This window comes from Atractosteus spatula, chromosome 26 (assembly GCF_055471065.1).
Source record: "Atractosteus spatula isolate fAtrSpa1 chromosome 26, fAtrSpa1.hap1, whole genome shotgun sequence".
NCBI lineage: Eukaryota > Metazoa > Chordata > Actinopteri > Semionotiformes > Lepisosteidae > Atractosteus > Atractosteus spatula.
The window spans coordinates 509,933-525,755 of record NC_142731.1 but is presented as its reverse complement, the minus strand read 5'-3'; the positions used below and the strand labels follow the sequence as shown (position 1 = coordinate 525,755).

At 47.8% G+C, this 15,823-nt stretch overlaps 1 protein-coding gene across 1 annotated transcript in view; it reads right to left on the bottom strand.

The window, feature by feature from the left end:
- gjc1 (gap junction protein gamma 1) overlaps nucleotides 1–14,717 on the bottom strand; it is a 29,915-nt gene extending 15,198 nt beyond the window's left edge. Inside the window, exon 1 of the mRNA XM_088906489.1 lies at nucleotides 14,592–14,717. The gene's annotated coding sequence lies outside the window, so the exon portion shown is untranslated. The remainder of the gene's footprint in view (nucleotides 1–14,591) is intronic.
- Nucleotides 14,718–15,823: the final 1,106 nt, after the last annotated feature.

Genomic DNA, 15,823 nt, shown 5'->3' with positions numbered 1-15,823 from the left:
CCTTGGGGAAATAGTACTAACTATAAGCAAAGAACACTGGCAAACCCGTCTATGTTTTGCATCAATAGTTAATTTAGCATGCTATGTACAGTTTTAAAAACAGAGCTCAAGTCATCCAATTACATACAAGGTGCTCAGGGTTTTTGCAATGAGTTAAAACTGCCAAAACTAGCTTAGAACCTGCACAAATAGCCACTGACCAGGAAACTACAGCATATTAATTACTGCAGGAGGAGTGAAAGACATGACCCTGGTCCTCTTGTGTAACGAAGCCTCCCAGGCCGTTATCCGCAAGACTGAAGACGGACTGAACGTCCGTGAAAGATGTTGCCTGGGTGAGCAGATGACACACGTTAATGATATTGGTAGAAATACCCTTTCTGTTACAGACCTCCACGAAGTGATTGATTTCAGAGCAATACGCTGTCCTTCCAAATATAGCTAGCTTTTCAAAGCGAGGCAGATTTAGTGTTAAGTAAACGCCTCTCAGTGTCAGTTAGAAAGCCCAACAATGTCAGGATATCAGAACATCTTCTCAGAAGGAACATCGGTAAACAAGTGTCCTTCCAAGCAAACTGTACCACCTCCCCTGCAGATGAGGCTGGAGGCTGCACTGCAGCGATGAGTGAAGTGAAATGAGTCTCCTCCTATATGCAAAGTGCTTGGGGATCCTTTCTAATGACAAGTGTGACATAATTAACGTAATTAATTATTACTAATTAGAACCCAGCACTTCCTGTGAGATCTGCTGAATCAGGCTTTGTCCAACTGCTAAAGAGCGGAGCACACCAGAGTGAACGACAGCCTTCTTGTGTGCAACATTACAGATTCTGCAACTGGTGGCTTTTTATTAGAACTACTTCCACCAAAGCCTTTCAGGCCTGATTTAGTTTTACTGTTAGTATTATTGAGCCAATTCACTGTGTTTTTTTCATTTTATTCCAGTTATGTGTATTACGAGTGTACTACCATACAAAGAGGACTTACAAATTAAATCTATTACTATTAAACTGGTTTAAGGTTTAAGGAAGGTTTGCTTTCAGGCAATACTGGGCCAGTGGAGTTTCCTCTTCTCCTACAGCTGCTAAGGGTGTTTTATATCAGCCTGTCAAGCTCAGTGTGTGCCAGCCTGTCTTCCTCCCGTTAAACAAAGGTATAATTCATATCCTCTGCCCGGCTGCTCGATATGAATCACGCAGAGATGAGTTCTGTGTTGCTCTGCTGGCTCTAGTAATGAGGGGGTCAATGTAAACTAGCGTGAGACACGCCAAGCGGGAGAGACTTAATAAGATCCAGCCTCATGCTGCTGGAAATGGGCAGTGCTGCTGTGCTTGTTTTGAATTGGACTGTCAGGTGCCCTTAACATTCTTTGCTTTGATTTACAGCAGCGGTTTGGCCTTTCCCATGCTGACCTGCAGGAACAATGGCAAAAACACCCTTCTTCACCGTTCCAGCTGACCGCATACACGCCAGTCCACTGCCTGTGCCAGCGAGGTAGAGAAACACACGCCTGCGTTCAGGCATTTGGTCTGGGTGGGATCAGTCGCTTCACGCCAAGGCTACAGGGTGTTTTACTGTACTGTACTCTGATGTGTATTTTCTTCTGAATAAAAACAGATGACGTTCTGCTGGGTGTATTTACCACTGGCACGCGTACAGTACTTTAAGTCTTTGCCCCCCCCCCCCCGGCATTAAGAGTAAACACGTGTCAGACAGTGATCTGACTCCCACGGCACTTGCTCTTCTGAAAAAAACAAGATCTCAAAACTCAGATTTAGGACATGCATTCAAGTTCATTTTATACTCATTACTCCAGAACTAAACCACACTGAGCTCATGTCTGCTGAGATAAAGGGGACACTGCACAAGTTGAACTTCTGGGGTCAACACTTCTGCAGCGTACACAACAAACATGTTCATTGGGTATAAAGTGCCTCTGGCCATGCAGTCACATCACAGGTAAAATACTGATCTTCAGAACTGCTATGGTGAGGTCTGCATCACAAAGCTTTCAGAATTACAACAAGGCTATTCCAGAAACCAATCTACCATCCGTCATTCCACTTACAGTACAAAACATTTCCACGGCTTGAAATCTCACAGGGGACGTTTCCTGAACAGCTAATGAAACGAGCACTGGAGGGTCATGTGGGACACTGGCACAATTTTTACAAAATCAAGTCAATGCAAAGCATGAAATAGAAGCCTGTGCCAAGGGTTATATGGGAATGCATCCTGGGGGATCTGTCCATCATCAGCTGCGCCCCAGCCTGCGTGCCCCGAGCGGGGCTCAGAGAGATGGGGGGCAGCCAGCCCCCGCGACAGAGACCTGACCTTGACAGATGCGACGCAGCAGGAATATATATCACACCAAAATAAAAAAACATCCCAGGCCACACCATGCACTGCAGGACTGGGAGAAGTGTGCTTATCAGTGTCAAACACGAAAGTGGAAGAAATATGAGCACCTGTCACTGAACAGCGTAGGGCATTCAGAGGATGAAATTAGCACACAGCATGAGCAGGGAATTCATCTGACTGATGACCTTTTGTTTATTAAAAGGAAACAAGAGGGACATCTACAACACAGTGCTCACCCTGTATTCCGAATGCTCAAAGACTGGACTGTACAGCATGTAAGAGCCTATTTCACAGCACTGTGCAGAGAAACCTAGAGGACTGAGGGTCTCTGTGTTTTGTGAACAGTGATCACTGCAGCACAGCACAGAACCAGAAGGAGGAAGGGACTCATTCCACTCTCCACTGGAGAATAATGGTCACTATATTCTGAAGGGAATAAAGACTAAGATTTAAAAAAAATGTTCAATATAGGAATTTAAGATACAACATGCCAGTTTTGTAGAAAAAAGACACTGGCCTAGTCTTCGAGGTAGGACACCATGAGCAGTGGAGTGTGGAAGATAATTAACTGGTTCGCTCTGCTGTTCCCCTGTGTCTTTCCCACATGGCACAGTTCTCCATCACTGCTCCCTGCGCCAGGCCCGCAAGTGCTCCAGGTCTCTGAGCGAGTCAATTAAAACACTAAACTGAGTAATTAGTGTTTCCTGTGTGACTCCACGGGCAAAGACACTCTGTAGGAGCTAGACAGCACCCTGGGGTGTCACTATGCCCAAGAGTGTGGACTGGGGTGGCAGTGGTGCGGAGCGCACAAGTCCGCAGTGAAGTCACACACTCTGGAGTGAGCATCCCGAGACGTCCAGAACAGGCTGACAAGCACAGTCCTCACACGAGGGCTCTGCACGGACACGAGGGGTGGAACAGTAAAAGGGGTTGAACAGGCGCAGGGCTCCTGGCTTTCCTCACCCATGGCATTCAGACGGAACCCCTGAATTAGGCACTGGAGGAATGGAACTTTGCCATCCTGTTACCTCATCAAAAGCAACTGAACTGCAGTATTACTGGATCAGTTAAAACAACGCTTCTGCAGTCATAGCAGAGCCATATCAAGCTGAATCCTACCCAGAAGCATGGATGGAACAGAGAGCAAATGACTGCTTCCCCCCAGGACAGGGCACTGGTCCATCACAAGGCTGTGGAGAAAGTGACTTTAGCACAGTCGATGAAACCTAGCCACAATGCCCGTGGAAAGTGAGAGAAAACCCATTCAAAAACAAAGAAAACATGCAAACTCCACCCATACAGATATCCAAGGCCAGAATCGAACCCAGGACTCTGGAGTTTTAGGGCTGGTGTGCTATCCGCCACACTACTAGAGAGCATTGTCAATAACACTATAAGACTACAGCACATGTCAACTGTTGTGTTAGAATCCAAAACAGGAATAATAATAATTACTTACACTTATATAGCGCTTTTCTGGACACTCCACTCAAAGCGCTTTACAGGTCATGGGGATCCCCTCCTCCAGCACCAGTGTGCAGCCCCGCCTGGATGATGCGACGGCGGCCATAGCTCACACTCACCACACAAAGCTGTCAGTGAGGAGGAGAGCAGAGTGATGTAGCCAATCTATAGAGCAGAGCTCTTCGAGAGGGAGCTCAGCAGAACCACTCGCCAGCGAGGGGGAGTCTCAGCGACAGGGCCCCTGTCTCACCAAACATGTTCAAATAGCTCTTCTCACTTTTTTTATCATCATACCCCTGGAACCCAGACCAGCTCTGCCTGCCGGCTCCACTCCCTCTTGTCCCCTGTCCCGTGTTTATCATGAGCTTTATCCCTCGTTTTTCTCATGCCTGCTGCTACTGTGCTGAGCTTCCGTGAGCCAAGGCCAAGTGTTCGATCTGCACAGGCTGAGCCCTTCAGATGAATACCACGATAATACGCGTGCAAAAAGATTTATTGGTTATACTCATTGGTTATAGCAATGAGCTATTTTCATCCTTGTAGATCTAATAAATCATTGATGAAAGTCCAAATTTAAAATGGACAATATCTAGTTTTGATCTTGTGTTACAAGCATGACATGTAAAACACTTCAAAAGCTGTGATTTTTCATTACTGCAAACAGGGACAAGCAGAGGAAGCAGTTTCTTCCTCGGGGAGAGGTCACTGTGCTGAGTGGGGCTGTCACTCCCTGCACCAGCAGGGGGCAGCAGGCTAACCACAGCATTCTTTACACTTTGACCATAGATTAACATACAGCCAGCACACAGTAGACATGCAACACCAATGACAGTGCATACTGCCAAGACAACACACACCGGACACTGGAGGAGGCTGCAGGATCGTCTCAGCCACACAATCACTCATCTGCCTTGCTAGGATTCTCATTATTAATTTGTCTGACATGTCTATCTGAAGTGACTTAGATCTGTTACACAGCTGGACACTGCAGTAGCCGTCTGAGTGAAGTACCTCGCTCCCTGCCCAGGATCTAAGCTCCACACTGCCGCCAAACCACAGAAATTGTTTTGTATTAAGAAAAGGCAGATTGTGCTCATTTTGTCATGAAATCTGAAGAGAGTTTACTACCTCAATCCAGTTAGTCAGACAGGACACCTGTTTCTGCAGATTGGGAGCACCTGCAAATTAGTGATGAATTAACTACTCTGATCATTTAAGAGACCTCTGTCCCTTGAGACCTCACGGGCACTCGTTTTAATCCCCCAAAAACTGAAAACTACTTTCACAACCTAACTGCTAACACTGAAATTCTTCCCCATCTTTCGAAATTGGTGATGTAAATTATCATCTACAACCTGTTTGGCTGTGGCTCCACGGCATCAGTGTTGAATAAAAATGTTCCCATAGATTGCATAGAAAGTCATCTGTAGATTCACAGTTGCTGAGTATTTTCAATGGTAAAATATTAGCCAATGAAAATTCTGACTTGTTGAGCAGTTTCAGAGACCTGCTCACCTTCAACCTACTGTATTTTTCAAGAGAGCAGCAGATGCAGCAATGGTTTCAGTCCGTCTCCAAGATGGATTTTAACCGTGACGAAAGTGCTCAATAAGTCATAACGTATATCTGTGAAACTGCATCAGGAAATAATGTCCATAAATTGCTGGTGTGCTCACGGAGCCAGTAAGCTGCCGCTCAGAAAGATTACATTCATGGCGCTAACGAGGTTCACCACCCTCTTCTGTGGATCTATAAGGCTGCTTTGATGAGTAATTACTCAATATATATTAATCACCTTTCTGACCTCAGTGAGGAATGGCAATAGATTGGCATGCAGCACAGCTGAAGATTTAGCCAAATGAAAAAACATGCAACATATAAAAAGTACAAAGGAGGGCCGTTCAATCCATGCTACTCGTGTGGCGGTTATTGGCGTATCGATTGCAGAATCGCATCTAGACATTTCCTGAAAGAGCCCACTTCCAAGTCACGGCTCTTTTTCCGAAGAGGAGCCTTCTGTTTTCAATCTTAAATACATCACCCCTTAATTTCAGGTCCTTGTTTCATTGCTGATACTAAAGGAGTCCATTGTGTCGACTTTGTCAATACCCATCAGGATCCTTAAGCACTTGATTGAAGTTTTTAATTCCCTCTGGTCAATACTAAACAGATTCATATCCTTTAAACTGTCTGTATGTTACTTTTCTTTTAAACCGGTAATTATTCTAGACAGTCTCTGAAACCTTTCCAGGACACCAAAGTCATTTTGGTGCTGCAAAAACAAATGTTCCAAATAAGGTCTTATAAAAGGCGGTGGGAATAAAATCTGCCCTGATTTAGAGTCTCCACTTTCACTCCGCACAATATCCCAGCATTTCTGCTGTCTTCCAAAGTGCAGCTTTTGGAACACAGAATGACGAAGTCATATGGACGGGTGTTATGTGTGTGATCACGCCACTGTGTGTAATACTGTGTTAACGTCTACCTCGCCTGTGTACAACATGAGCAGGTATCGGGGAACCCAAAGGCTATGGAGGCTGTCACACCACGCTGAGGAAGCTGCCTGAGTCGAAGGGGTCTGCAGTCCTGGAGACTCAACATGACAATCCCCTCATGTTGTTTATTTGCGTGTTCCTGGTGATAAATCAACTTATGGCTGACGCCGACAGCATCTCTTTCCAGCCCTTGAGCAGAGTGTGAAAATAAATAAGGAACAGAAATACTGCTGCCACAGCCTCTACAGTGTCACGGTGAAACATTAAATCCTCACTGCACTAAGGCTGCTGGAGAAAGAAAGCAATTGCCTTTGATAAGGGGATATTTATTGCTGTGAAAAGTAACATTCCCTTAGAGATTAGGTGTTGTATTAGAAAGTGCAGGAGGCTGGAATCAGCTCTTATACCCAGCTGAGTGATGACCCAGAAAATGTAAATTATACATTGCTGCACCGAGAAGAGATTTTAGCAGGTCTACGTGTATGAGTGGAGATGGTAGCACTCATGGCTACACCATGGGCCAGAACTCTTGACATATCCCTCCTACACTGATGAAGACTATGGCAGTTCCCCACCTCCACAGGACTGGGGGGGGACAAGCCCTGCAGCTGTGCTTGAGCAATCTGGAGGCGAGCAGGTCCACTTCATTTGCAGCAGAATTGAAAGGTCTCACCCAGCGTCCAACAAATTAACTGAAGAACAACCTCTTAAATATGGAGAACTGGCTCAGCTGGTCACCCCACAATTTGGATGCCTTCCAAAACATTCTACAACATACAGTACAGTAAAAACGTCCTCCTGGGAGGTTAAGCTTCAAAGTAAATCTGCAAGATTCAAGTATTCAGAACTCTCAAAGGCACTGCCGGTGTCATTGGGACCGATACCCTGTGTATGCCGACAGAACTGCTGAACTGTGGAAAACCCTGTTTCTGTCCTTGGCAGTCCGAGGCAGACTGGGCTGCCCGGGTGAGGCCTGGGAGCCCAACCTCCCGGCTTCTGGTTCCCACCAAGCCCAGCGTTGCCTGCAGGTCTGACAGCAGAGAGGAGGGCTTCGAGCACTGAAACAGCCTCCAAGGACACGCTGTGTGATACTGCCCTGCAGAGGACAGCACTGCACGTGTAAAGTCAGCGGTATGGGGGCAGCAAGGGAGCTCTGAAGCTGGCCAATAGGTCAGTAACAATCAGAAACCCACACCTCTTTTAACAAAAGGGGCACCGTGACCTCACTTTGAACCCTTTGCCTCATCCCCTTCGGGGAACCGGCCAGAGATCCGGAGAGTGTGAAATTCACATTCGGAAGTGTGAGGATGCGGATCGGTGCCAGAGGGCCCCCGGGACTGGCTGACACTCGTCAGGGTCGGGAGGTAGACGAGCAGAAACAAATCATAGAGTGGCAGCACAGGAAGCACACTGTCCTTGTCTCGGATAAGAAAGCTCAATACTGCATTGAGATCAGCAGGGCAAAACTGCTTTTCTTTCTTTCCAGTGATATTCCAGCATCAAGGAAAGGGCACACTTGTTAGCAGACCCGTTGGAAATGAAAGCTGTGACTCACAGGCCTCTGAAACCATGCTGGGTACAGTATTTCTCCTCTGCAGCATCCCTGCGAGGCAGTACCTCAGAGAGCGGTGGGACGCCGGTGCCCCCGGACCTCGCAGCGCAGTGGGACGCCAGCGCCCGGCCTCAAGCGGCCTCTGCTTGTTTCTATTCCCAAGGGCATTTTTAAACATGCATTTATCACACATGCACACATACAGAAACTCCTTCAATAACTGTACACTGAGCCCTTGGACTGGCTGCTGGGAAACTGGGAAGTCTGGTTTCTGTGAAGAACATACACTGTTGTCATTCTTCGCCAATGGTTCAGTGTCACAGCAGCAGCCCAGTAGTACACACCTGTACAATCACCACTACCAGCTGAGCATCCTGAAACCGGAGCTGTGTTCATGCACACAGCTAGGATTCCTGAAAAGCTATCTGGGACAAAAGCTCACCAGACATATATCATTCAGATATAAACACTGCTCCGATGCCACTGTCATTGCTTGGCCTTGCTCTAACCCAGCAGAAGCGGAGCACGGGACCTGCCATAACTGATTAGAGTTTCATTACACAAGACAGTTTTAATCTACGTCTGTTTCTGCTTCAGCGTACCAGCCTGAATCGCGCAGTGACTTTCCCACTGGGGAAGTGGCTGATTCCACTCCGCCTTCCCCTTCTGCTGTCTGTGACATTCCCTGGAGCTGGGCGAACATTCACAGCTCTGCCAAATAACGACACCTGGGAATCTTTTTCTTCCATTCATCAGAATCCAACTATTTATTATAAAAGCTTGTCCATACACTGAGCGTCTACTGTATGACATTTTCCTTCCCGACTATTTTAGAGACAGAGAAAAGCAGGTGAGTCACCTTCTTCATTTTTTATTACAATGTGCTGATGAATCAACCCTTTCCAGCAGCTACTCTGTGAACCTGAGTGTCAGTCTGACACTGACCCACAGAGCACCTCCCAGCTCCTGAGCACTCGTTTACGAGCCTGTAAAGCACACTCTGAACTGGAATGGGGCCAGAGACGTCCCCAGGCCGCGGGAGGGGACGAGAGAAGCGAGCTGTAACAGGCCTGGGATGAGCGAGGTGAGAGCCATGGTCGCACTGCACAGAGGCTCACAGCTCTCCCAGATTAGCCAGATGCAACACGTCATCTACCGGGGACAGGAAAGGGTGAACAGGTTTGGAAGAGACAGCAAATTTAAATAGAGACAAAATCAGCCGCCTTGCTCCCTGGAATTAGCAATGGGAAACAGAACCTGGACAGCTTGTGCTTTCTAATTGCAATGCCCCCATCATGAGCTGGGCTGAGCGAGGACGTCTCAGTGGCATACAGCAATACTGCACAGTATGCCATCTGCGCTCTAAACCACTTATTTCAGCTCTGATCTGCATTCAGTACACACTCTTGCTTCACTAGAAAGAGGTTTAAGCTCCTAAAAATATTTTCAGTTCAACAAATCTTAAGTTCAGTTAAAGTTAAAATTATTTAGAGGTGAGGAGAATTTTCTGAATGAAAGACCTCATGACCAACACAAGTCTGTAACTTAAGAGATCAAATTAAGCCATTATGAGCTCAGCTGGACAAATTCAGAAGAGACAACTAAGGCTGGGGCAATGTCAGACATTGTATTATTGATGTACTGTTTTTTTTTCCTAGAGAAGTCAAACAACAGTGGGCTTCATTGCTAGGACACAACTAAATTAATTTGACCAAAGCTCAATTCTCCATCGCACACACTCTGTAAGTCAGCATGGATGGGAGAGGGGAAACTGTGCTCAGACAAAACGCTTCACAACAACAAAATCAAAGCCCAGAATCGACTAACTTTAGCGGTCAAACACCATTTAGAGAAGCAGATGCTTTGGTCTCATGCACAGAAAGCCCTGAAATGGCACTGAAAGGTTCTGATGACTGTTTCAGTGTCACGAGGAATGAGAGGATGAGATTTCAGCATTAAACTAAAAAAAGCTTGAGATGTAATATTTGTTCTTACAAAGGAGTGCACTCTAAAGTGCACCTTTCACCACTGACAAGAGCTATGAGACTCATCCAAGTTCTGAGTTATAGGTGCGTCTGGCAAGACTGACACGGTGAGTTAAAGGCAGAGGAAGAGCTGCAGGCAGCCATACGTCAGTAAAGAGTGCCTGTCAAAGCAACAGCTGGATGTGATTACGCCCTGAAACTGCAAGCGGCCTCGCTCTCTTCCGCAAGGAGGTTTTGGAGAGGGTGGGGAGCAGACCCTGTCATGGAATTTGCCCGCGTGCTTTTTAATGCGAAAGGAATGTCAAGCCAAGAACACTGGCTTAGAATGGAAAATACATATTTTTCAAAAATGTACATTTTTGGATGTTTTACAACAGAATTTCACTCACAGTCAGAAAACGGTAAGCTGTTCTGCGCCAGCTTCTCCGGCTGAAATCCCGCCAGGAGCAGACGAGGAATTTGAACAACTGATAACTGTTGATAACTCCCACTTTCACTCATTAATTGACATAGCTTGTAACTAAAAATGACCATCTTCTTTTCTACTGAAAACACGTGCTTTCATTCTTCACGCAAGGCTCACATATTTCTTACTAAGTGTCGTCCACAGAATGAACACAGCAAGGACTGACAGGACAGGCGAGCTTGCATTCAAGCTGCATGATTAAAAGGGACAGCAAAAACAAACTTGTTAGGAACATTAACTAGTCCGAACTGCTCAGGAAGTGGAAACGCACAGGATAAGGGATTCTGGAACAGCAGTATGTGCTCCCTAAGCTCTGGCAATTAAAGAGATTGTTCTCATACGCTTAGTAGTGCTGCTTGTTTGTTTCTTACCGACTCAACAGCAACCCTCTGACCACACGACCGTCTGTCTGGAGCCAGGATGACAAACGGGAGGAATTCCGGTGGGATTAACTCCGCGGATTCACAGTGATCAATAGCCGATTCCTTCAGCGGCGCGGCTGAGGACGAGTGTCTTCCAGGAGCCCGAAGGAGAGCGAGAAGCCCGGTGTGGGCTGGCCGGACAAGCACGACCCGGTCAGGCACAGCGCCCTGCGACGTTCTTGCTCTGCCTCCTCGCTGCAACACCTCCGACCTCAAAGTGCTGAGCTCCTCCCCACATATCCTTCCCCCATTAGGCGCGCTCAAGGGCTGCAATCTCCCAGGACTTGACACCAATGTAGCATTTCTCCATTTCTGCCTTTATCACAAAGCAGCGAAACGTTTCCCCTGTTCTCTTCCCATGCGATTGCCTTGGAGAAGCTGGGCAAGATCACCCATCACAGCCAGCCCGCGGCACCGATCCCCACGATGATCAACGCTCAAGTGCCCCTGCTGCTGGGGACAGATCACTGCTGTTTCTGCATCTGTCCTCCTGCTTGACATATACAATCTTCCTAACAGCATCCACAATGTGACAATGACCTAGTAAAGTACTAAAACAAACAGTCCAGCAGTCTAATGTGTCCTCCATCTGTTTCAAAACCATCTGATTTAGAACGGCACAACGTGGTTGGTGGTGTATGCCAGGACGATAACAAAAGGCTATGTTATATACAGTGAATACTAATTTTCACTTTAGATTTTGCAAAAAGGCAACTAGATTGTGGCACTTAGCATTGGCATAATCATCTACCAAAGAAGAGGTCCCTGAAGCACACCACTTAAAATCAATTAAAGCACTAATTCCACAAAGTAAACACAAATATCAAGGTGCTAAATCCCATCATTGCCTAAAAAAAGGCCACACTTACATCGCCTTGACATCATGCAGCTTCATAATATTTCACGCCAGACTATGAGTGAGCATTTCCACAACACCTAAAAGCAAACAAGAAAGCAACACTTCCACAAACTATTTGTCGAGATGAGACCTTTTCTGTTTATTTCCAGATGCTGAGTGTGGTCATGAGCCTCTCAGAGAGCAACACAGCCACCTACTCCCTGCACTTCCTCTGTGCGACTGCTTGAGTCCTGCTGCTCCTCTGCCACCTGGCTGAGCTCACAGTGCTGCCACTGAGCCTCTCACTTGCCCTGTGTCCATACTCCTGCCTGAGCACACTGCTCACACACCTGCCCAGCCTGAGCACACTGCTCCTCTCCAAAAGCAATTCAGAAAATCAGCCTGAGAGAGCGCTGACCCAGCAAGACACAATTCCACTTCCATTCGATCACATTCCTTAATTACCAGGAGTCCCACTCAAGAGAAATTCCCCAAGACATTTCATTAACTTAAGAACAGCTGGCTCTATACACTCTGGGCCTGTTACATGGCAGGCAAGCACTTAATAGCACACAAATTGAATTACTGTGCACCACGTCTCCACGTTGAAATAACTGTTCTGAGGCTCACAGTAATGATGCTTTTCAACCACAGCTGTGTAGCAAACGCAGTTTGCCTAATGCATTTAATGAATGAAAATATACAAAGCGGACACAAAATAAATTGATACTGTATGTTAATACCCTTTATGCTTCACCACAGCAGTAGTACAGCTGTTATTCCCCTTGTATATTCATATGTATATTTTTAGCTTTTAAAAACAAAATAACACAAAATAACATGAAACACAATAACACACCAGGTCTAGTTTTCACAAGTGTGTCTGACACACCAGGTCTCAAGCTCGGCCGGGTCTGGACTCTCAGGGAACAGAACCCAATATCGGGATACAGACAGACCAACTGGAACACCGCCTCCGGAGGGAGTCGCACATCTCTCCCTCGGCCAAACCACACACACAACAGCCTGACAAAGTCTGGTTCGGAAAGAGCCGTGGGAAGGCATTAACATGCCGGCGCTGGCTCACCTCTGAGGCTGGTCAGGTCACAGCGCCCAGGACTTCAGCGGGACAGCAGACACCTGCAGGGCCAGTGGCACCACACTCCCCTGGAACAACTGAGACCCAGCGCGCCCGCTCACACACAGAGACACACACCCCAGCGCTGGCACAAACACCCACCTACTGTCAGCAGAATCACTGAGGCAAACTTAAGCACCCTTTTACATGAACATCGGTGCTTAACATAAAAGTTTAGCACCTTTTTACACCCTTTTCCAAAAAAGCAGGACCTTAAAACAGCAAGAAAAGTCTGTCCAGCAATTAAAAAATAACTCATCCACGAGTAAGCTGCATTTTCTAAGCACAATAAAAAACTTTTGAATAATGAAGAATGGAAGGGAATTATTTGAATAAATTGCTAGATATTCACAGTGTGTTACAGTTTTGATCTGAACCTGTGGATTTGGAAGCTTTAGTGGACAGGAGCCTCTCAGGGCTGTCAGTGGACGGACGTCTCGGCTGACCAGTCCTGTGCCATGATGGGGGTATCCACTATAAAGCAGTGCCCATCACTCCTGAAGACCACAGCCGCGCAGCCCTGAGAAAGGAGACAGACGACTTACAACGAGCGGGTCAATAACTGACTCGATAAAGTCGTTAAGAGCCGAGCCTGAACGCACAGAAGCTCAGGAGAGTCACTACAGCTGTGCCAGCGAGAGCCTCTGACCCACTCCAGTAGCCCACCGGGCAAGACCTGCCCTCCCTGCCCTGTTACACCCACACAGCCAGACTGCCTCTGCTCTGGGGTCTGCCTACACACTGCCCAGCTCCTGCTGCAAGCAAAATAGGCACAAGTATCACAAGTATTACACGGTTTTATTTTAAAAATCTCGTATGTCCTTGTATCGCGTACAAGGACATATCAAAAGAAAATTAGTAAACAAAGGATTTTAAAAAAATCCTGCTAAATAAATCGCACCTATAAAGCTTTGTCCAAGGTTAAAATATTGGTTTAGGATTTTTTTCATGCTAAATGCGTGATTATCTTCATGTAAGGTTAGAAATAAAAAAAAAACACGATGCAATTACACATTCAAATAACAGCGAATACAATACCGTTCGCAGTCACTTCAAAAAGTAGTCACGAGAAATGACTGTATATGGTGTTGGGAGAAGAACAGGAAAATCTTCAAAATTAAACATCTTTAAAAAAACGCCAAGGAAGACGACCCTATTCTGTTTCTTCTGTTTAACACTGTAACCCATTATCGCCAACGGCTAACAGTGCAGTGATTCTGGTGAGCAGTCCTCACCACAGTCCTACTCCTCTGTGCGAGTTTCTGGGGAACCCCCGCAGGTCTCTGCTGAAACCACGCGCAGTATTTCCATGAGTGGAAAAGTATTGGGCTCAGGGGGGACCTCGCTGCTGTACCCCTGTACCCACGCTGCTCGGGCAGCTCCACGCGTGTCTGCGCCCTGAACCCGGGGACTGCCGGCCGCTGCTCCTGGGGTCTCATTATCAAACGGGGCACCTCGCCGGTCGGCCGGCCGTCACTGGGGGGGCAGGCACCCACCCGGGGTTTGCTCCCTCCGCTACACAGCTCGTACTTCAGGACGGCCACGCCGCGCTGTCAGCGAGTGGGATTCTGTTCGTCTGCTGCAACCATGTGCTTTATTTCACCCCTCAAAAAACACACATCTTCAAAATAAATGGACTTCGGGAGGACCCGACATTAAGGATCGCGACCTCGGTCGTGCTTTCGAGTCCCCACAGCAGAAAATGCCGAATAAAGGCTAGATTATCCCCCACCCCCGCGATAACATGTGCCGTTTTGTGACTACTTCGAAACGCGCAAGGCTGAAAGTTAGGGGCTGCGCTGCGTGGGGGCGAGTGGACCCCACGCGTGTACGGACCCGAGTGGGCAGCTGCTCCGCGCGCGGCTCTTACCCCCGGGGCGCCGGTCCCGTCCGTTAACTTCCAGGCGATGTGGGAAAACCAGCCAACCAACAGAAATATAAGTTCCCTTCTGGTATCTTTCCTTACTTTGACCGATTTCCGTTGACTTTTTATCCAGTTTCGTTTGAGCGTCTCGGAGGCGAGTCGCCTCGGCCGAGCCGCGGTTCCGGTCCGGGTCCGGGTCCGGGGTAAGCGCCGGTCCGCCCTGCCGCCTCCCTATCCGCTCCCCGGGGCTGCCGTGGGGCTGCCGGGCTCGGCGTGTCGCTGCTCCGCCGCCCGGCTGCCCGCACTCTCCATCCCCACGGGGGCGCTTAAAGCCGACACACCGCCCGCCGGCCCCCAGCTCCCGGTCTCCTGCCTCGGGTGCTTCACGCCGCCTCTCCGCTCGCCGACGCTGCGCGAAACGGCTCCGTGTCCGACCGTCCGTGGCGCTGAGGCACCGTGGCAACGCGCCGCCGCCGCGCCCGCAGAGCCCCGCCGACTGGCGGCGCGCTCCCGGAGCGCTGGGCGCGCCCCCGTCCCCTCGGACTCGGCTGCTCCCGAGCGCCTGGCTCCGAGCTCTGCAGCCACAGCGCCGCAGCGCGACACAGGCGAGAGGCCGGCTGGGCGCTAAGAACTGTTTTGAGCCGAACTCTTGAGCTTCCAATGCAGATACGCACACAACACGTCCCTTTTAAAGCATGCGTTTGTTGTTCTATTCGATTTTAAAACCTATATGCCTGTAAGTACGAAATGTTTTATAAATACCAATAAATTAAGCTCCCGACACCAGTTCTTCTCCTCCAGAGTCCGGAAACACGACGTTCTCAGAAACTTTTGCTCCAAACTTTGAAATGTATTCAACGCGCAGTGCCTTTCAGAAGTCACAATATAGTTATTTTAGTGGAAAATCGCAACTGGCCACGTCCGTCTCCAGAACAGATTTGAATTCAATTGAGCAGCATTTTGCACACTGAAGAAAACCTCAAAGACCGACAGGAGCTCGAAAGCACAGACTGAGTGAAAGGTCTCCAACAATCACAAGGAGTCTGAGCTCACTGGGTCGTAGACTTCATGCAGTTTTTACCTCAAAGCGATAGCCAATTAATTACTTTTCACTCTGAAAGGACCTTGAAATTAACTAGTAGTTATAGTCACTGGAAAAAATTGTGCTATAAAAGCAGTATGTTTTTGTTACAATACGATCGCATTTATGCACGTAATTAACCAAAAACAGAACGTAT